The following is a 20,626-nucleotide window of genomic DNA, read 5'->3' on the forward strand; positions in this document are numbered from 1 at the left end:
TGATCCATGACCCAACTCAGTTTTTTCCGAGTTGGATCAGGTCGGGTCATTCTCAAATTCAGATAACAAAATATGAAACTCTAACTTTTTTTCTTTGGATTGGGTCAACTTTTTGCCAAAAGTGAGCTATGGAACCAATGATAATGTTCCACAATAATGTGGGGTTCATGAATTTATTACTAACGTGGAACATTATCATTGGCTCCATAGCTTGCTAAATAGCCAACACATATCAGTTAATACGAATTTGTTGTATAGTCACATGGAGAAAAAAATACATATATAAATATCTATACCACTTTAAAAGCATGAATAACCTCAAGGATATTTCTAGAATTTTTTGAGAGCAAAAGTTACCCCTTCATATTTAAATTTATTGATAAAAACTGAGGGGCAAATAGGGTAATCAATTATTAATATTAAATGAGTTGAAAAGAGGTAAATTTAAGGTATTCAATGCATTCAATTCACTCTCATTAAATGCAACATTTAGGATATTAGCTTGCATTCACCTTCATTAAATCATCTATTTAAAGCATTTTTGTTTCTTCTCATCATTAATTTCTATTAATTAAATCCATGCATAATAAATTAATAATTCTAATACAATAAAAACTTATACTTTTAAAAGCTACCTAAAAAATTAGTTTTTTCATCTAGGTGGTGGTAATAAATTAAACCATTTCGGGCTAATTCATGTTGCCACAATTAAATAATAAAATTCAAATATATATATATATATATATATATATATATATATATATATATAAATTAATAAAAAACTGAGAACATTTTTAACATTATATATTTGACATATTAAACAATAACAAGTATGATAAATAAGAGATGTTTTTATTAATGATGGAAATTGAATATAAAACTTAAAACCAATTGAAAATATAATTATTTTTCTATTCTCTCTCAATAAATCTCATATCTAAGGTATATTCTCTCATTAACTTGTATATTTAAGATATAGTTTTCTCATTACTAAATTCTATTAATTAAATCCACAATATTGATTTTAATAGTATAAAAATAAATATTTTAAAAAATAATTTATAAACAAAACCATTTTCTTCCTTCTTGGCGGTGGGTAAGCAATTCAACCATTTGGGGTCAAATGGGTTAATAAAGAATGCCAAATTAAATAATAAAAAGAAAAAAATTAAATATATAATACAAAAAGATAGAATTGGGCATATGTCTAATATTGTAATATTGTATATTTACTATAAAAAACAAAGATAAATATGAAATGTAGATGATGAAAATGAAATGTCAAACTTAAAATCAACCTAGAAATGAAGTGCTATCATAGTCAAATAATAAAAATATAAAAAATAGAAAAATCACACAAATAAAAAATAGAGAAAATTTTGGGCAAATATCTAATGTTATATATTTATAAAAGATAAAATATTGGGTACTTCTCTAATATTATACATTCATTATGTTGAACATAAATAATTATTATACATAAGAAATAATTTTATCAATGATGAAAATGTAAGACCTAAAAATCAAACTATTTTTCTTTTTGGATAGTGGGTTAGTGGTTTCGGTCAAATGGATTAATTGATGACATGATAGTTAAATAATAAATCTTTAAAATGTAATAAAAAAGTACAAATAATAAAAAGATATATAAAAATTTATATATTAATTATATCAAACAAAAATTATTTGTGATAAGTAAGAAATATTTATATAATGTAGATGAAATATATAATTTAAAACTAAATCGAAGCAAAGCCATTTTCTTATCTAAATGGTCAATAAATGATCTAACTTTTTAGAGAATGTCATAATTGAATAATAAATATTTAAAAAATATAACACAAAAAAATGAAAAAATACAGCATTTTGCCGAAAACATTTGGAAACATTTCTAATGCTATATATTCATCATGTTAAATAAAAAATGTTAAAATAAAAATTATTTTTACTTATGACTGAAATTGAATACAAATGATAATAATAATAATAATTATTATTATAATTTAAAATTTCCATGTAGAATACACATGCACATTTACTACGGGCATTCAAATTTATTTTTAATCATATTATTATTTTTATTAATTTTTAATTTTTATCTAAATTATAATATATCTAAAATTCAAGTAATTAATATGAAAAAAATTTTCTCACATACAATGTATGTGCTTAATTATTAATAATCCTAAATTCTCTTATTCTATGATAGTGACCCTCTTAAATTTTTTTTGTTTTATTAAAAATCATAAAATATTAGACTTAAAGCCCATTTGTGACACACTCTCTCTACATATTTCCACGAGGGCTGACTTTGTTTGTTCCGACTTATTCATTTCTACCAACCCACATTTTTTCCACAAACAACACCAACTGACTTTATATCTGCATGACATGAAAATATGTGAGTTTCAAAGTAAAATATTGATTTACTGTTTTACTTAGTTTGTAATTTTCCCTCGCTCGTTCTCGTTATCCATGAAAATGACAGATGTCTAGCGTTTGGACTTTGGATTGCTGATCAGTGATCACAACCATCATTGTCATTGCAAATCTATAATAATTTAAAATGTATTAACATCAATTTACCTACTCCAATTGTAATTGGAGCTAAGAATTCTGACGATAAACTGAATAATCATTCCCCCAAATTAAAATTTTAAATTAAAAAAAAATCATTTTCTAAATTGATTAATTGTTTATCAACCAAACACCACCAGCTACGAGAAATCTACTTTATGAGACATCGTCGTCGCCCACCAAACGACTTTCAGCCCTGAACAGAAATTCTACTCCAAACATATCCAGGTACGAAAAGGACTTGCCTCTTTCTCTAACTAATTAACCAATTCTATTAATTTGCACGCCAAAAGCTGCAAATAGCATATCGAACTGTTAACTATGTTCTTTGACGTTGACGAGGACTTGATATTGCAATTAAATTCTCGGAGGGACTATGGCAGACTAATTATATAAAGTTAAGATCTGCTACCAACAGGACGCTCTTACATGTCCCAACAGATCATTGCAAGCTGCACATTAAAAATATCTCTCATGTAGGATTGTCAATTGGACCAGATTTCGTCCAATCCAATCCTAGAATACTTTGGACCATTTTGGATTAGTCTGACTCAATATCTGGAACATCCGATCTGTTCAAATTAGTTTTAATTTAGACCGGTTCCAATTCAAATCTGATCTATTGACATTTGTATTTTTATCTTTTATCAATGGATCAGATATTAATTCAATCTGACCCAATTTAATATAATTCCATTACGGATAAACCGAGTCTAATCCAATCCAATTAATACATTGGACTGGTTCAATTCGATATATCTTCTTTCTCTATCTAATTCGTCTAAATTGATTTTGATTTGGACGGATCTAACCCAAAACTAATCCATTAACAACCCTATTCCTGTGAATTACACGAGAGATAATTCTAATATACGGCTGCGGTGACTCGTTGGGACAGAATTGGGAGTGTTTTGTTGGTAACCGATCCCTTCCCGACCGAATGGAATTAGCATATGGAAACAAACAATCACACTGAAATGTTGTGGAATGTGGACTGTGGAGATGAGATGGTGGGCCTGGTTTGAAGAGTTGGGCCCGTTGAATGTGTGTGCAGCTTTCTCAGTTTCGTGAATTAAGAGATATTTAAACAACGAGAGAGAGAGAGGGAGAGAGGCAAAGAGCCGTTGACACGTTACCTTTTCTCGTTGCTACTATCAGAATGATGACGGTGGGCCATGAGACCGAATCAGCCCCCTACAAAACTACCCCCACAATGTCGCATAATACAATTCCACCGTGTATTAAGAATATTTTCCGATGATGATGTGGTATGGAATGTTATGGGGGACTGATTTGAACTCGTGGGCCATAGCCCACAAGTCCGCTTATCTGTCACATTATGACATTATGGGTGAAAACCAATATTAAAATTTAAAAAATTGGAGCTTTGGATTGGTAGTGTTGGGCATGAGAGATTGCAAATGGGCCCATGTGTTCACCCACATTGTGGTACGAATGAAGATGGTAGCCCTTTAGTTTGTTGTGATGAGACATGTTCTGTGACATTTGGAATTTTGTAAATGCCATTGTCACCTGTGACCAGCAAGGAAATAAATAAAGCAGAAAGAAAGACCCAATCTTAATGAGTCGTGGGTAAAGTTGTAATTAAGATAATTTATAACTTTGGGTAAGTGAAAATTAGCCCCCCGGCACCCGAACCCAATCTTTGTTTCTTTGTTTTGCGATAGAGAAACCCTCACCGCTTTGCATTCGTTGTTAGCACTCACTCAATTAATTCAAGAAATATCTTTTTAAACATTTTTAAAATCCCAAACTACCCAATGTTATTTTATGTCCATTTTGTTTTCGTAAATTTGTTTTTTTCTAAGGTCCTATTTCTCACTTCTTTTCTAACTTTCTTACAACGAAATTTGACTGTCTTGGGAATGATTAATTAATTTTAACTAGGTATGGCAACAGGATGGATTTGGGGAGGGTTTTATAAATTCTAGATTCTATCTGTCTTTTTAAACTTTTCAATCCATATTTAGGGCTGTTCATAATAAGACCCAAACCGATTAAAGCGACCAACCCGAGTTGGTCGGTTTCGTGTTACAAAAAAATATAAACCGATAGTTCGGTTCAGTTTCGGCTTTCATTATGAAAACCAAAACCGAACCGACCCGAAACGACTTAGAGATATATTATATATATAATATATTTCAGATATTATATATATATATATATGATATATTTCAGATATATATTTGTGGAAATATATATATTTCAGCTTTATTTCAGAAATATACATATTATATATAAAATATTAGTTTTAATCCATCAAATCATTTTTTAATTTTCAGGCATCCAGCCTTTGCTTTGTTAGATTTGAATCATTTACTGTTCACACAGAGAGAATCATTCACAAAATCGACTCAAACCGATTCAAACCGACCAGGTTGGTTTTACTTAGTACTGGGTCGGTTTCAGTTTCATTTCTAGGTAAATCGATCAGGTCGGGTCGGTTGGAAAAACGCCAATAAGCCGACCCAACCCGACCCGTGAACAACTCTATCCATATTCACCCCAAAGCCCATAGTGGGTTAGATTTTGAGAATCCAAATCCTCCCCGTACATGAAAAAGCAAAACCCTCCCCGACCCTACCCTCCCCTCATTTAAGGGTACAGGTGGGTTGGGTTTAGAACCTGCATCTAATTTCCTTTTATTTCTTGTCATATATAAGCAATAAGTAAGTAAAATAAACACAAAAAAACAACAAAATTTCCAATTATTTGATTAAGGTATGTAAAAAACACATAAACTATCAATTATTAAATTCAATACCTAGTACATAAAATTTATATGCTTTCCAACAATATGCGGGTTGAGGAGGGTCGGGTTTAGCCTAATACTGTACCCTACTTATACCTATATGGGTTGTAGAATTCCAAAACCCGTCCTTCAAACAAAAAACCTATCCCACTGGGGAGGGTAGAGGCGAGTACCCACCGGGTAGGGTAGAAATTGCCATCCCTAATTTTAACACCATGAGAGGGAGGGATTTGTATTGCCACCATGTGTACAAGGTGTTTATTTGTAATCTACTAGTTTTTTTTTGTTTCTTTTTTAAGGAAGAATTATCATTGAACATTTCTTCTAAAAGCCAAAACTATGGTTGCAACTTGGCGAGCCCAACCTAAGCCTGACCTAAACAAATTTGAATTTTTTGCATAGGTTGGATTTGAATTCTTAGGGTTGAGAGGAAACGGAGAATGGGTGTACATGGGTAAGGGCTGGTTTGGGTTGCAAGCTGCAAGGTACTTGTATTGTTCTCAATTTTTTTTTTCATAGTGAAGAACAAATTTCGTTTCTCCCGTGGACGTAGGCAATAAGGCCGAACCACGTAAATCTTTGTGTTCTTTTTGCTGCTATTAGATTTCTCGTACTTGTTATTTCAAATACCTTATTATTATATACTGTGGGTGGTTGTTGTGAGGCCCCAACATTAATTAATAGCACTTATACACACGCACACTGAAATGAGGGCTGCTTAGGAGGCCCAAAAACTTGCAATCAATTTTCATGCCCATCCTATACCATTGAAGGAGAGTCTTTCACAACTATTTGAGTGTTTCAAGATCGTCCAACACGATTTGGAGATGTAGCAGTATGAAAGAACATTGTAAACAATTTGTTCATGAACATCAAGTTCAGGTCTTGTATGAACATTTTCATAGGAAAGGAAATCAAGTAGCAGATTGGCTCACGAATAAGGGGCGTTCATCTAATTTTGAGTTCGAGGATGATATTTCCATGGGAGTTAATCTATATTTTGTTTTTAAATTTCTAGATTGTCCTTTTGCTAGGCATTGTTAGTCTTTTTTTCCTATCCTCTTTACCATTAAGGCTATGTTTGTTTGGGGTGAAAAATTGAACATGGGTAAATTTTACACCATGGTTCGATTTTACTGGCGTTTGGTAAACATGTAAATTTACACAAAAAATCGGTGTAAAATTATATTTTGAATTTTACTTACATTGATAATTGATGTAATAAATACATTGAAATTATCGATGTAAAAGATAACCGTTCTTTCTTCCTCTCTCTTCTCCTTCTCTCTTCTTCTTCTTCTCCTTCTCTCTCCTTCTCTCTCTCTCTCTCTCTCTCATCTCCTTCTCTCTTCTTTTTCTTCCCCCCTTTTTTCTCTTTCTGTTATCGTTACTGCAACTGGAACCCACCTCCGTAGGGAGTGCCGGAAAGGACCCAGAACAGAGATCGTCCTCGAGCAGTACCCCAATCTCGTCCTCCGAAGGGAGAGCCAGAAAGGACCCAGATCTGAACCGTTGAAACCAGTTGAAAGTTGGTTCAGGACTAGAAAACAGACAACCGCTGCAACCAGTTCAACATAACCTCTACTTATGTTGATATAATCAAATAGAACGAGTCTAAATGGGCACAATGGCCGATCAATATTTTACACTCTCACCGAACCATCATGTCTCAACTCCATCGGTGTAAAAGTGTATTTACACTAGAAACAAATGCAGCGTAAGAAGAAAAAATCCATTCTATTCATGAATTAGCTACAAAGCTCAATAAAAAGATGGATGCACAGAAGAGATTAAAAGAAAACTTTTCATACCCATCCAACCCATTCAAGCCTAATTGACTTGCCCGAGGCCAAACTTGAGCCCATACAAAATTGTGTTGGGTTACCAGGCCCAAGCCAACGGTTTGAAGCTTAATGTTGAGTTTTTTTTTTTTGGATAAGCAAGCTTAATGTTGAGCTTGGGTTGACTCAAACCTTATCCAACTCTCTCCAGTTGCGCCCCTAGCCAGAATTGATATGTGAAAATCGAAAAAATGTTTGGAGCCAATCTTCGTGATGGGACCCATTCAATGTAGTGGAGGAGATGGGCTTCAATTCTCACAAAACTGTTCCCAATGCAAGACTATAAGGGAGTGTAAAAATGGTGTGAAAATGGTTTTGTAAGGACCAAATCCAATTTTGTAGTGGAGATGGAGGCCCCAGTATTCTAAAACAAAACTTTGGCTCCTACTTGGTTGGAGAACATGCATCCTAACGCTAGAGCATTTATCAATGAACTTTGCCCTTTCAGGTTTAAAATAAAAGAAAAAAAAAAGAAAATTTTGGCTCTTATTTGATAAGACATGTGTATGACCAAATGCTTTTTCGGGTTTTTAAATTTAGGGATTTAATTTTTAGGGTATGTGAAAAAAATAATATTTTTTATTTTATAAATTAACGGGTGGACAGTAGGACTGAAATAAAGCTTGATCTTCTCTAGGAAAAGTGTATGAGTATACTGTTATGGCCCTTATGGGAGAGGGAAGTGGGAGTGGCAACTCATCTTCTCGTGTTGTTTTCATTAGAGGTGTAAAGTGTGCCGTGCTGCAGGTCGGACCGGGCCGGGCCACAGGGTGGGCCTTGGGCCTGGGCCGAACCGGGTTAGACTGAATGGGTATCAATACGAATAATAACGAATTTACAATTACCCAAAAAGTAAATAAATAAATAAAAGTATAAAACAATTCAAATATGAATTTAAGAATTTTATTTCATTTAAATTTGAATGAATAAATGAATAATGATACAAATTACAAAGCATACAAATATTGAAATTATGAAATATACAATGGTTGGATACTCCATACTTCATACTTGGATGAATGAAATATGAAAATTGAATAAATTAATAAAAATATAAAAAATACAATACAGTTACAAATTGAAAATACAAAATTTCATTATTAGCAAATAGATTACATAAAATTAAAACAAAATTTACAATAATCCGAAAAACAATAAAAAATTGTGGATTATTTGTTAACATTTACAATTTAAACAAAATTTATATACATTATGATGAAAGCATTCACACACACTTTCATCATCTACTTCAAGTGAAAATGAAATATCAGGTGTATGTAGTAGTATCATGGCCTCCTTTGTCTTGTAATTGTAAAGTTGTAATCTATATTTCGCATCATGATTCATGACTGCATCTAGCCAACCCTGATACAATGGTACTTGCACTAAAACAACTAAACAAGACTTCGATGGAATTATAGCCTATAGACACCGAAGGGGTTAGTAGATCACGGATCACGTGCCATGGTGGGATTGACGAAAAGAAATGTTCTTCGACTTCTCCCAATATTTTTAAAATTTATTTTCCATTATTTCAAAAATTCATTTAAATTGTGAGTTATTTCTTCTTCCTTCTCATATGTGAGAAAATGCCTGGTCAAATGGCCAGTATCACCCTTGCTACAATAGCTAAAGTCTTTTATACATTTTTGGCAAAATACTCTTTTCCCCTTCTCCTCAACATCATCTATTTTAAATATTCTCCAAATCGGGCTACTAAACTTGGGGTTTTGGGAAGAGCTAGCCATTTATTTTTCCAAATTCTAAAAAAAGTAAATTAATTTAGTTAGACTTATCCCGGACTGCCGATTCAGAATCCCAACTTGATTTCAATGATTAAAACCTTTTAACGTGACAACGTCCAAGGCTCCAAGCCTCCCAAATTGCTAACTTGGAGAATCAGACAATCAACCAATCAGACTGTAAGACTATCAGAGTTCACTCAGATTACAGAGAATGTATGAGAGACTGAAAGAGATAGAGACTCTGAGAGACAGAGAGACTAAGAGAGGGAATGAAGACTGAAGAGATTAAGAGAATAACTTAATAAGAGAATTGTTGAATTGGTGTGATGAGAAGAATGGTGGAGGATATGGCTATTTATAGGAGTTGAAAATAATTCAATTGCTCAAAATACCCTAAAAACTAACTATTTTTTAGTTGTTGGGAGGGGTATTTTGGTCATTATAATGTTATTTATAACTTTACCCTAGAAGCCTCCTAAACTAGTTGTTATATAATAGCTATTGGGGGGCATTTGTATAATTTTTCTCACCTCTATAAGCAAAATACATAAATACCCCCTATATAGCTGTTAGGGGGGGGGGGTATTTATGTAAACCCCCCCCAAAAAAGTTGAAACTAGCCGTTGGGGGGGGCAACAACTAGTTTTTGAACGGGCCGAGCATGGCTCATTACGGGCTGGGCCGTGCTTGCCCGTGATGGGCCGTGCTACTGGCCGTGTCGTGGGCCACGGGTGACACGGCATGAATAATTGTGTCATGCCGTGCCGGCCTGTGGACCTCAAACCCCCGACCCAAAACATCACGGACCATCGTGCTGTGCCTGACATGACTTGTGGGCTGTTGTGCCGTGCCGATCAAACTTCATGCCAGACCCGACCCGATTTACAGCTCTAGTTTTCATATTGTACGAATATAGGGTATTCAATTATATACATTGATACAAATATGATAGATTAATTAATTATGTCAAAATTTCAATATATAACATGACCTATTTATCACATATAACGGTAGGATTTGTATAAGTCAAATTAATACGTTTAACTTGTTTAACTCTATACTAATGACACATATAACTTGAATTAACACGAAATCAATCATTAATCTATGAAAATCATTTAATGTCACCCTTACTATTTCATCCAAATATGTATACATGATTTAATATTTGGAACTTCATGTAATAAATAGATAATTTTTTATTAAATTGATCAAATTGCGATCCGATTCGAGATATTAGCGTATTCGGATACTCCTATATCGGACTTTCAAATTTGATGGATAGGATCTGTTTGGAATTTGGATCGAATTTGAATTACCCATATCCGATCTGAAAAGATCTGATCCTATAATTATAAAAGTGATAGGCTGTGATTTTATTACCGGAAATTTGAAAATAAACATGATTGAACATAATAAAGACCCTTCTCTTCTCTGATCTTGAGAGCTAAAACGTTGTTGCTGCTTGTTGCCACTAGGGGTGTCAATGGATCGGTTTTGGGTTGGACTTGGAAGGACCAATAAGATATATTGAATTTGGACGGACTGGATGGTCAAATATGACATATTGGATTGAACCCGGTCCGTCCATAATGAATTTATATTGGATTGAGCCAATATCTGGTCCATTGATAGAAGATTAGAACATAGGTGTCAATGGACCAGGTTTGAGTTGAAACCAATCTAAATTATCAGGAATTTGAACAGATTGAACAGTCTCTGGACCGGTCTAAAATGATCCAAAATATTTATTGGATTGGATTGGATCAGATCCATTTGTAATGGATTCACATTAGACTGGACCGGATTGGACCAAATCCAGTCCAATTGACACCCCTAGCTGCCACAGGCCATCACCGTTCAATCTTCACCATCGCCAGACGTCAGGGGCGTGCCAAACGGAAATCATTGGATACTATGCACTAACATCTTCAATGCTAGTAATCGCCTTTCCCTCTCCTTTTTTTTTTTCATTTTCCTTTTTCATTTCTAGTTCCACCGAGACCATCTCACACCTCACACTTTTTTTGTTATTCATTTTCAGCATGGTTTTTAAAAACGATCCAGAGGCCGAACCAGTTAGGGGTCCAGTTACTGGGTTGAATGGTTTGGTCGTTTGAATCGAACAGTTGGCCCATTCTAACAAAAAATAAGAAAAATAAAAAAAATAAAAAATGGCCAAAATCATTTGAATGGTTAACCGCCCAAGTCAATAGTTTACTGACCAAAATCAACGGTTTTGGGCAAATTTCCGTTTTTGAGGAAAATCGAAACCGATCACCTAACCGATTCCCAGTTTTTTTGGTCCAACCATCCAGTCCGGTCTGATTTTAAAAACCATGATTTCCAGTTCTTCCGATAATTGTAGTATTGCTTGTTGCTGCCCCCATTCCCCAAATCCCCTTTGCTTTCGCCGGCTGTTCAAGTTGAAGGTTAGATTAGTGGTAAGAGAGGTAGAGACGTGAGACTAAGACAGAGATCTGAGATTTTAATCTCACTCTTTTTTACACGGTATCATTTTATATTTTTATTTGTTATATATGTTTTGATTTGTCAATATGGAATACCCATTTCAGATCTCACAACTTTTCAGACTCGGGCTGGTGTTGTATTCTGTTGTCAAAATTATTCATTCAAATTGAATCGAATCTTTATCAAATATCCGATGAAATGATTTGAATCGAATTCAAACATGAGAATATAAAACCCAACAGATTCGAGTTCGAATTCGAATTCAATCCATATGATTTTTCTATCAAATCAAATTTGAATTTATCCCAATTCAAATTTAATCCGATCCATTTGCACTTAATTAATTCGAAATTGATATATTTAGGTCATGTTTGGTTTAAATCTCAGCTTTTCTCATTTTTACCCAAGATGAAATTCTAAAATGGACAAGAACGGGTAAAAATGGGAAGAATGGGAAAATATTGTTATGAGCCAAATACTTTATTCATAAAAATGAGTTCTTTTCAGATTAAAAAGTGTCTTATGTTGCTTATTTTCATTCTTAAAAAAATTGTCAATATTCATAAACCGTCAGTCTAGGTCTCCAAAACTGTTGGCACAGATGTATACCAATGGATTGCTGACAATCAATGTTTATCCATTGGCATATACGTTTCATAAAAGTACTTTCATATAAATGCTTTTATAGAAGTACTTTTGTAAAAGTACTACTGTAAAAGTGTTTTTATAAAAGTACTTTCACAAAAGTGATTTTATAAAAATGTTTTCATAAAAAGTACTTTAATAAAAATATTTTTATAAAAGTACTTTCATAAAAGTGTTTTTATTAAAGTGCATTCGTAAAAGTGCTTTTATAAAAGTGCATTCATAAAAATACTTTTATAAAAGTGCTTTCATAAATGTACTTTACTTTTGCAAAAGTACTTTTCATAAATTTACTTTTGCAAAAGTGCTTTCACAAAAGTAAACATCTATGGCAACAATTTTGTAGGCAAAGTTTGCTCAAAGAATGAAAATGAGCAAGATGGGGCATGATTATTTTTCATGATACAGGTTACTCAATTTTTGTGTTATGGGACTGATTTTCCATTCTAAAAAGAATGTGGCCCATTGTCACGGGGATAATCGTTGGGGCCCTGTGCGGCACTCGAAAGGGGCGAGTAAGCCTACGCAACAAAGCAAACACACACAAAAAGGCAACAAGATGGAACACGAATTAGCAAAAGGCTATTTGTATTGCAATAATCAGTGGCAAGCACAAGCACACAGTACAGTGTCGAGGGGATCTTGCGCTTAACCTTTACATGCTTATGAGCTCACTCGATTACCTACCTCCCCTCAAAGAGTACGCTAAGCTTTTGGGGGAGTGACAATAAGAAACATCAAAAAGATGAAAAAGCGTACTACAATATTACAATATTGCCATTGGCAGTCCCCCATACAAAAGTACATGCTTAGCCCACCCATGGCACACGCTTGGACGCTGGAGTTGTGGCTGTAGGCATAGTGGATGGCACTTGATGGCGCGTCGAAGAGAACACTTATTACAGTCTCCCCCACTCAATTCAGTCTTCGTCCTCGAAGACTAGCTTCTGCTTGAGGCTTCAACTTGTTGGTGAAAGAAGGTTCTTCGACTGCTCCACGAACCGGGTTTCTTCCAAGGCCCAGATAGTAGGTTGGGTAGATTGCTAGTGAATGTTCTTGATGGTGGGAAAACCTATGGCTAGTCCCTAAGTTAAGTCCCTGCTTGACTGCTTCAAGGTAGGATTTTGACTTGTTCCTGATGGTGGTAGGAAAGTTGGTGGCCAAGGCTAGGTCAGAATGGTATTTTGGATTGTTTGGGTGTTGGTTCCCATGCATTTTTCCCCAAGGGTGACTCACAAGGCTACTACGGGATTTATCTTGAGGGATAATGTGAATGTGGCCCCTAAATGGCTCGGGTGGCACTCGCTCTCCCCAGTGGTTGTGGTAGTAGGTGTGGGCAAAGTTCGACATGGCCTTGGGTCTTCTGTTGGGCCCACCAGTTGTGGGTGTGTGCGGCTTCTGTTGCGAAGGTGGCTTCCGCTGCTGTTGTTGTGGCGGCACTGGCACTGGCGTTGACCTCTTCCTAGAGTTGCTGTGATCACTTCTGGTTGCAATGGTGGTTGTTGTAGGTCTCTCTGCCAACAATGGTGGAGGGTGGTGTTGGAATTGTATGGTGGAGACGTGCTTCTTCTTGGTGCTGGCGGTGGCGATCATGTTAACCATGCAAGGTGACTGCTCGTCCAAGATCATCAGGGTGTCGAGGTGAGGCGCCGGTGCTGCTTTTGCCTGTATCATGAAGTCCATTCCAAGGACAATATCAAAATCATCTATGTGGACGACAGAGAGGTCAATCTCTCCATCCCAGGTGCTGAGTTGTAGTCTTACTCGGCGGGCCATGCCTTCAGTAGGTTTGGCACCGGTGTTAACTGCTTTGAGCCAGCCAGGCTCTTTGGAAACGGCCAAGTTAAGTCTCTTGGCCTCTGCAATGGATATGAAGTTGTGAGTGGCCCCTGTGTCAACTAGGGCCCTGGTTGGCCTCCCGCCAATGGTTACATCAACATACCTCAGTCCTCTTTTGACTGAGGAGGGCTGTTTGGAGGTAGCCCCTTTCTTCATCATGGCATTGAAAAGTTGGAGGGCGCCCACTCTTGTCGTCGGGGTACTCCGTTCCCCATCACTCTGCTCATCATCACTTAGCTTGGCAATGAGGGCATTCAGCTTTGCTCGCTTTGGGCAATTCCTGGTGAAGTTCTCCTCCCCACAAATGTAGCAAATGGGAGGACGGCTTGGTCTCCCTTGATATCTGTTGTTGTAGTAGCTTTGACTTCCTTGTGGCTGCTTCCCCTTGTGGTGCTCGACTGGTTTGTGGCTGGAGGGTGGCTTCTCTTTCGGAGGACTGAGTTGTCTATCTCCCCCACTCAACTGTGTGGTACGCGGGTTGGCTGGTCTGCTTCCTTCGTCATCTGACAATCTCTGTTCACTAAGTTGTTTGGCCACGGCCATGGCAGAGGCAAGGTCTTGAACATTGCATCGTTGGAGCTCGAGCTCGGCCCAAGGCTTTAGACCATCCATGAAGTTGAACAATAAGTCATTGTCTGACATATCGGTGACTTCTAATGTGAGGGCTGAAAACTCTTTGACATAGTCATGGAGGGAGTTGCCGTGCTTGAGAGTCTTCATCTTGCGACGAGCGAGGTATTCCACATTCTCTGGGTAGAACTGTCTCTTCAGCTCTCTTTTAAAGTCAGCCCAGGTACAGATAATGCACGTACCACGTTCTATATCAACACACCTTTTGCGCCACCACAACATAGCGACATCAGTCAAATACATAGTGGCAGTACGTACCTGAGTCATTTCATCAGTCACATTGGCGGCGGCAAGGTACTGTTCCATCTGCCACAGGAAGTTGTCAAGCTCTCGTGCATTGCGGGTACCCGAATAGGGGGTTGGCTCCCTAATCTTAATGTGGGAGGGAGTATGTGTAAATGAAGTACTGGCTGGATTAGCGACGACCCTGTTTAGGATTGCACATTCTGCTTTGAGCTCCTCTAATTGAGCTTGGGTGTCGGAGGAGGAACGTGCGGCTGACTTCATTGAGGCCCACTCCGCTCTCATTTCATCTAGTTGGGCCTGGACGGTCATTGATGTGGAGGTGCTTCTTCTCCATGTTGCCCACTCGTTCTTCATCTCATCGAGCTGGGCTTGAAAACTATCAAGCCTGTCTTGGACCTGCGAGTTGGAGGAGCTTGCTTCTTGTTGGTGTGCAGTGCTACAAATTTGCTTGAGCGTGCCATTGATTATGTCTCGGACCTAGTCCACGAGTCCACTCAAGCGACCTTCAATCTCGACCAGTGTGTTGTCCATGGCTTCCATGTTTTGATGCAGCTCGTCTATCAAGTCTCGCATCTCACCTACGGTGGCTTCGCAACGTAGCATGCGCAACTCAACGGCTGCATGCTTGTTGGAAGATTTCTCACGTTTGTTGGCCATCGGTTCCTTGTCCTTGCCGATGTCATCGGCGGGCGCATCATCGGCCACATGGGCTGTGGAGAGTCCATGCTTGATCTCCTCCACGATGTCCCTTTTGTACTTCATGCTGTCACTCACGTCACGGGTCGAATGGCTTAAAAGGAGCTCCTGCTCTGATACCAACTGTCACGGGGATAATCGTTGGGGCCCCGTGCGGCACTCGAAAGGGGTGAGTAAGCCTACGCAACAAAGCAAACACACACAAAAGGCAACAAGATGGAACACGAATTAGCAAAAGGCTATTTGTATTTCAATAATCAGTGGCAAGCACAAGCACACAGTACAGTGTCGAGGGGATCTCGTGCTTAACCTTTACACGCTTATGAGCTCACTCGACTACCTACCTCCTCTCAAAGAGTACGTTAAGATTTTGGGGGAGTGACAATAAGAAACATCAAAAAGATGAAAAAACGTACTACAATATTACAATATTGCCATTGGCAGTCCCCCATACCAAAGTACATGCTTAGCCCACCCATGGTACACACTTGGACGTTGGAGTTGCGGTTGTAGGCACAGTGGATGGCACTTGATGGCGCGTCGAAGAGAACACTTGTTACACCATGGCAAGAATTTTATAACCAAACACTCTAATGTTATTTATTCTTCCGATTCTTGTCTAGAATAAACAAGAATTAAAAGAATGAGGCCCGGGGCAGTAAACCAAACATGGCCTTATTAATTGTATTAAACGGATCCACACAATTTTAATAGAAGACAATCAATATAAACTCAAACCCAATATCTTATATTTGAGTTGTGTTAAATATTGCTGGCCTAGTGCAGATTGGGTTGCGAAGCTTATTTGGCTCGACGCAAGCATCCGCTAAAGCATTCATTTGGTAGGTCTTTGGCATCGGTGCTGGGAACACCGCACCATTTTCTAAGAAAAACGGTGCTGGGCAGGTTGAGTCGTAAACACCGTTTTCTCAAAAACGATGCTTATTTTTTGTTTGGAACTGGTACTGTCAGTTTCAACGTCCAAGATGATGTCACATTGATGCCACGTAATTGCATTATTGGCAGCAATACACCGTTTTCCCAGAAAACATCAAATTTGGCATTGCTCCAGACCACACTCTCACGATTTCTAAGGCATGGTCTAGAGCAACGTTTTTTCTGAGAAAACAATACCAAACAAGAGGGTATTGCTTCCAACACCGTTTTCTTTGGTGTGGTGCCTACATGGCACCGTTTTCTCAGAAAACAACACCGATGCCAAACACCACCCTGATGAATACGTATTCAGGGTTAACGAATTTGCCACGTGTCTATAAAAAATGAATTTTGGAGGCAACCCGCATTTGCCTCCAAAGGACGCTTACGTCAAGTATTGTAGCCCTGTGCATAAAGAAATAAATCAAAGCCTTTGATTTCTGTCATGGCCCCACCTAAGGACGCTTACGTCAAAAATGGAAGGAGAGAAAAATTTTTCCGGAGAAAGTGTTTGTGTCACGAATGGTATATGCGTGGTCTTGGCGGTGTTCTTGCAGAGTTAGATGAGAGGATACTCCTAGTAAGCCCCTGAACCTCCAAACTTTTCCTAAAACCCCATTTTGCCTCGAATAATTTACCAGAGGAGAGATGGGTTCATTTGAAGAAGTGAAGATGATAGATGCTCACCATGGGAGCCTAATTTTAATGTTTTATTAATTCTTCTGTGTTCTATTGCCACTCAGATTGCACTTTTTTTTTTTTTTTTCTTTCTGGATAGCCATTGAGTTAGTATTGGAATTCATGTCTTTTTCCTAACTTAAACCAAACTCCGGCGAGGAAGAGAGATGCAAAAATTAAATGCATGGGTGAAACCAATGTGAGGATGAAATTCTCTGTTGGTCATGAAAGCCTACTTCAATGCATACCCATTAATCGGGAAGATGATTGAATTGCTAATTTGAGTGTCATTTCACTTTATTATTGACTGTCCACACGAATGCGTTTGATCATACAACTAATGCCTACTTAAGGGGCTTAAGTAGAAATATATTAGTTCCTGATGCTCTGTCTTCATGAATCCCTAGAGATCCGACCTTTATCTCTGCAACCCATTCCTTTGTAGCTTATGCCCTTGTTATGCACTTTTGCTTGAATTCCCTCTTATCCAAACTTTCTTCCTATATCTTACACTTTTAGCATCTTAAAAGGCTTATAATTTTGGTTGCCTCAATAAATTTGCCTTTATTAATAAGATGAAACTTATCTACCTCATCGTGCACTCTTAATACAAGAAGTTACTAAAGGGCACTAGTAAAAGGTAGTCAATATCTCTCGCTTTTAATAAAAGAACTAACTTGCATAGTTTCAGCATTTTGATAGATGTTTTTTTTTGTCTTTGCAGCTAGAAATGACTAAATTGTAAATGACGGATTCATGGGTTCAGATGCTCTGAAAAACTAAAATGAATGATTTCATTTGAACATGCTCGTGTCAAAAGAAGTGAAAATTTTACTATTGTTGGCTAAAAATGATGAATGGAGGTTGTTATTGTTTGTTTAAAGTTGATTTTGCTCTAACACCATCTGAACTTCGGCCACTATTGCATGTGAAGGCTAGATTTTCAAGGTGGTTGTTAATTGTTCAAGGTTAACCACTATTCTATGGTGAACATCAAGCTTATCCTTCTTTATAAGGATAATTTTTATTTAGTGATTGTCTTCTTATGGAATTTTGATTTTCTATATTGAATTATCATCCATAGTTTGAGCGTAAAGAGCTAAACTAATACTAACATGGGAAAATGTATCATGTACATGAGATAATGGTTTTTATCGTTGGTTATTTCACTCCTTTATATGCATGACATGATATAATCGTTTTTATCTTGGTTATTGCATCTCTTTATATGCACCCCTTTATAATGGCCATTTTCCATTGTCAAGCTGTTTCATCCAATTTTAGATATCTAATTTGGATGGTCTGATATATATTTTTTTGGGTAAATTTCTTAAACTACCCTTATGGTTTAGCTAATTAACTAGGTGTATCCTTATTGTTTAAAAATTGACTAATATTACCTTTATTGTTTTTGGCAATTGACTAACTCTATCCTTATCGTTAATATGCTTTAACTTTCCATGTGACACATATAACTAATATATTTATTAAAAATTCCTAAAACACCCTTTCCATCATCTTTGGGTCTCCTCTCTCAGTCTCTTCTAAAGGCTTTCTTTGTTATTCTGACATTCTAAAACTCAAAGGCTTTGGACGTAGCTAGTGTGCAGAATAGGTCTTAGTTCCAACATCCTCAAAGCAACATTTCTAAGCCTCCGCAACTCAGGTTCAGGAATTGTATTCTCCGCCAACTCCGTGGTGCTCCTCTTCCACCTACCTCGATCCATAGACTCCAAAAGTTTCTCCTTTTCCCAAGGTAATCTAACCGAATCACCATTACCAGATGACTGCTCTCCAACAAACCCAGTTAGGGGGGGGGCAATCTTAATGTTGGAGAAAATGGGGTCATTGTAACTTTGGAGGAGAAGCTCTGAGGCACGTCTGAAGATACTGTTTTTAGAACGTTATTTGCCCCCACTTAGTTTTACTGAGTTTGCTGTTGGGTTACAGGCAAATTCGTTCTCAGGATACCACAGAGCCTTGGGCGAGAATCTGCAACCAGCAAAGTTGAAGAGTCTTCAAAAAAATCTTCTGTGAGACTGTAGCAGACCAGACTGAGAGAAAGAGAGAGAGAATGAATTTCGAAATTGTGTGTTTTGGAGTCTGATTCATGCTCCTTAAATAATTTGTGAAGAGGTATGAAGAAAATGTAGGTGCTGCTGGTTTAGAGAAGGCACCTTAAACAGTCACAATTTCAAACATTGTGAATGTTTAAAAAGTAGTTAACAATTAGAGACTATTAACTTTGAATTGTGCCTCTTGATCACACCCGATTGAATCGTGACCATTGATCTCATCAACGGTGATCAACGGTCAGCAACGCACCAAAAACCAAAGCCACTCATCGCGAGCCACGCGGGTGCAAGCAAAGTGCGCCTCTAAAGCGCCTCATTGCACCACACACACATGCGCACACACGTGTGCACGCATTGCGCGGTATCAAATCCCCATACTCTTCTCTACTAATTCTAAGAAGTGTAAATCAGCTCCTATTGAAATACTGAAAACAAAACTTATAATTTTTCAATGTGAGACAAGTTCAAAATTGGGTTTTTGTAAGAGAAAAACTGATTTTTCAATCAAGTGTGCAAGTACAATTTCTCGTGTAATTGACCAATCAAACCCATTGGATTTAATCTCTTATGAGATTAAAATCCAACACTTAATACTATCATCCCGAATATAATCGTTTCTTTGTTGTTCTTTCAAGTTTCCACTATGATTAACTATACTATCTTCACTAATCTTAGGAGTGGTACTCTTTTCAGAAAAGTCATGAAATTCAGCAAAATTCCCGCTGTTGTTTAAACTATTTTGGACAATTTCGGTTGTAGAGTCAAAATGGGGTTTTTCAGGCTCTCTTGCGTTGGAAAATGAGATTGGAAAGAGGAGGAGAAGAGAACGGACGGGAAAGGGAACGGGCGTTTTGGCGGTTTTAGGAACGGATGGGAAAGGGAACAGACGTTTTGGCGGTACTGGGAACGGACGTTTGTGGTTCCGAAGAAGAGAATGGACGGGAAAGGGAGAGATACACTTTTTGAAAATTTAAAGATAAGTAGAGAGTAAAATAGTCTTTTTAATATTTTCATTAGAAGTTCTCCATCCAATTTTAGAGTACATTAGGAAGTTGATAACACATATTATAAAAAAGACTAAACATCACCCGAGGGAAGAAATAAAACCCCCAAAATAACTACCAACTAAACCACAATCTTACATATTGATCGGGATTACAAAACACAACTCATTTTAGCACACTTGATCCATCCAAAAAGAAATAGTGTCCATGACCCTTTTTACAAAAGAAGATCCATAACTCCTCTCCCCTCATTCTGCATCCCAGCTTTAAAAATCATCGCAACAATTGTCAACACTGACAGGATCACAATTCTTTCTTTTCCTTTTCTCCTACTCCAAGAAAGCTCTTCTAGAAAATCCCTTGCCACCTAAAAAGGAAAGACCCAATGCAATTTACCAATTGAACCTCCTTATCGACAATCTTTTTTTTTTCCCAAATCCATTCTTTTCTCTTCCGAATTCATATGAAT

The sequence above is a fragment of the Nelumbo nucifera genome, chromosome 1 (assembly GCF_055504915.1).
Source record: "Nelumbo nucifera cultivar China Antique chromosome 1, China Antique-T2T, whole genome shotgun sequence".
Taxonomy (NCBI): Eukaryota; Viridiplantae; Streptophyta; class Magnoliopsida; order Proteales; family Nelumbonaceae; genus Nelumbo; species Nelumbo nucifera.